Raw genomic sequence first — 2,286 nt, forward strand, 5'->3', positions numbered from 1 at the left:
CTACATGACCCACTAGCAGTCTGATGTAAAGCTTCCCAACAGGCTCAGTCTCTGAACAGATGCCCCATGTACTGTTATCTCAGAAATTGCTGGCATTAGTTTGATGTGCCTGTCCTAAGAGAAGGAGGTGGTTTGCTATCCTGTGGGCTTAAATAGATGAGAGCCTGAATTATTCTGAGCACGAAGACCAGTACATGCCAACAGCAAGTCTGCAAGATTGACAAGAAAAATATTCCTGTGACCCAAGTCAATAAATTCAGTCTCTGTCTGATATACAGAGGCAGCATTTTAGAGATATGTAAATTAATCCTAACTGCAACCAGATAATGTAAAAAAAACTTTGTCTTCAGGCTTTCCTCTCTTGAAAGTTATACTCTCACTAGTGCACCAGTAATGATTTTTGTAGCTAAGTTTTGACTTATGTTGAGAGAGGCCAGAAATATGAATCAATATGTACAAACTTGTACTGATTTAACTAAACTGAAAGAGGTTAGCTTGCTTTAGCCAGACTTAATTCTGACCCAAGTATCCATATGTGAACATGTATGCACCCTGTACATATAGGTAAAGCAAGCTATCCATACATGAACATGTAGTGAAATAAACCTGTTTTCATTTTATTTCAAATTCATAATGTGATCCCAGAACTAAGGTTTTTAGTTGTGGTACCACCCACTCAGATGTAGATCTGAGATTTTTATTGCTTCCTGAATTTCTATCTGATAACTTTTAGTACTTATATCCTTTTCTGAATGGTAAAAATCTGCGGTGATTTTCACAGTATCCAAATATCTACAAAATGGCATTCTGGAAAAACAAAGCACTCGGGGCTAACCTGTATGAGGCTCCATGCATGAAAGAGAAGATTCATAAATCAGAACAAAGTTCATGCAGTAGCTAATAACTGGTTGAGTTGAGGCAAGCCATGACACAGTCTTGGAATAGAGCCTACTAGGCCTTGCATGATCACAGTGACAAGGCAAACCTCAGGATATTCAAGGTCACATGAATTTGGTGACTAGATTATTCCAAGGCGAGATGCTTGGGTTTTATCCTCTGTGTAATAGTACATCTTTAATGTGCGTTTCCCCCTTGCTATACCTGATCTTTATGATTTTCTAGAGGTTTCCCCAAGGGGATGAAGAAGGGTATCCTACTTGCCCCACATATACCCCATTCTCTCTTCAAAGGGCCATAAATTCCACATTAAGTTCCATGTAGCAAACAGGATTGTTTTCTTAGAAACCCCGAGCAGTTTCACCCTGTGAGATGCATAAGCTTAATAAAATCACAGAAGTTAGGGAGGAAAAGAGCTTTATTACATGATTTAGTGCTAAAACCCTTGTCATCCCTGGCCAGAGCAGGATTATTCCTTACAGTATTCTTGCCATAGATTTACTCAGTTTAATTCAAACAAGGCAGCTTTCACCCCTTTCTTAAGGGTGATAATCCCTCAAGGCCACCTTCTACAATACAGGTATTTTCAAGGAAGATGAGTAAGCACTAGGCAAACCATGGTTAAGAAATTCATAAAGTGATCTGGAGGAGAGGCAGGAATTAAATGATGTGTGTTGAGGGGGAGTAGATTTCTCTGGCATGGCCCACCACTCCAAAGAACAGTAAGAGGTCTTATGCCAGCAGCAGTCTCTGCCCTGTCTCCTTACCACTTCAGAGGAAGAGGGCCTGAGATGCCTGAGAACATTCTCCTTTCTATTGGCATCATGCTGCAGCTTGAATGCTTCAGGCTACATGTGGAAAAAAATGCTTGACTAATTAACATAATATGCTTTCTTAAATGGCATGGCAGCTTAAGTGACTAGAAGTGCTAACCTTTAATACACCCTATTTCCTTACTTCACAGATGAAGGAACAGGTGCTGCTCTCAGTGCCACAGTGCCGTGTCAACGCAGACACTGGCTTTACTCTCATTCAGGGTATACAGTATCTTGTGTGGTGCCTGTCTCCTTATATAACTTTCATGCATCACAGATGCACCCCAGTTCAAGCTGATTAATCCAGAGCCCTCTATAAACATCTTATATGGAATTAAACTACATGCGTCTACTCTCTGTTCTGTAAACCCTCAAGATTATTAAATGAACCTTGCCAATACAACAGACTGGCAGCCATCTAATCTTCCTTCTGCTTGGCCTTCAAGACAAACCCAGACATGGATGGTATTCTATAAAACAATCTGAGTTTCTAGTTTAAAATGCCCTTACATTCTAACAATGACACCGTGTCCCAAATTGATCGCAGAACATGCAAAATCTAGTCACTCTTCCA

The 2,286-nt window shown here is 40.3% G+C and overlaps 1 protein-coding gene across 1 annotated transcript in view; it reads left to right on the forward strand.

Moving 5' to 3' along the window:
* DESI1 (desumoylating isopeptidase 1) overlaps positions 1-2,286 on the forward strand; it is a 14,682-nt gene that overhangs the window by 173 nt on the left and 12,223 nt on the right. The gene's annotated exons all lie outside the window — the stretch shown is intronic.

The sequence above is a fragment of the Alligator sinensis genome, unplaced genomic scaffold (genome assembly GCF_000455745.1).
Source record: "Alligator sinensis unplaced genomic scaffold, ASM45574v1 scaffold215_1, whole genome shotgun sequence".
Classification (NCBI taxonomy): Eukaryota; Metazoa; Chordata; order Crocodylia; family Alligatoridae; genus Alligator; species Alligator sinensis.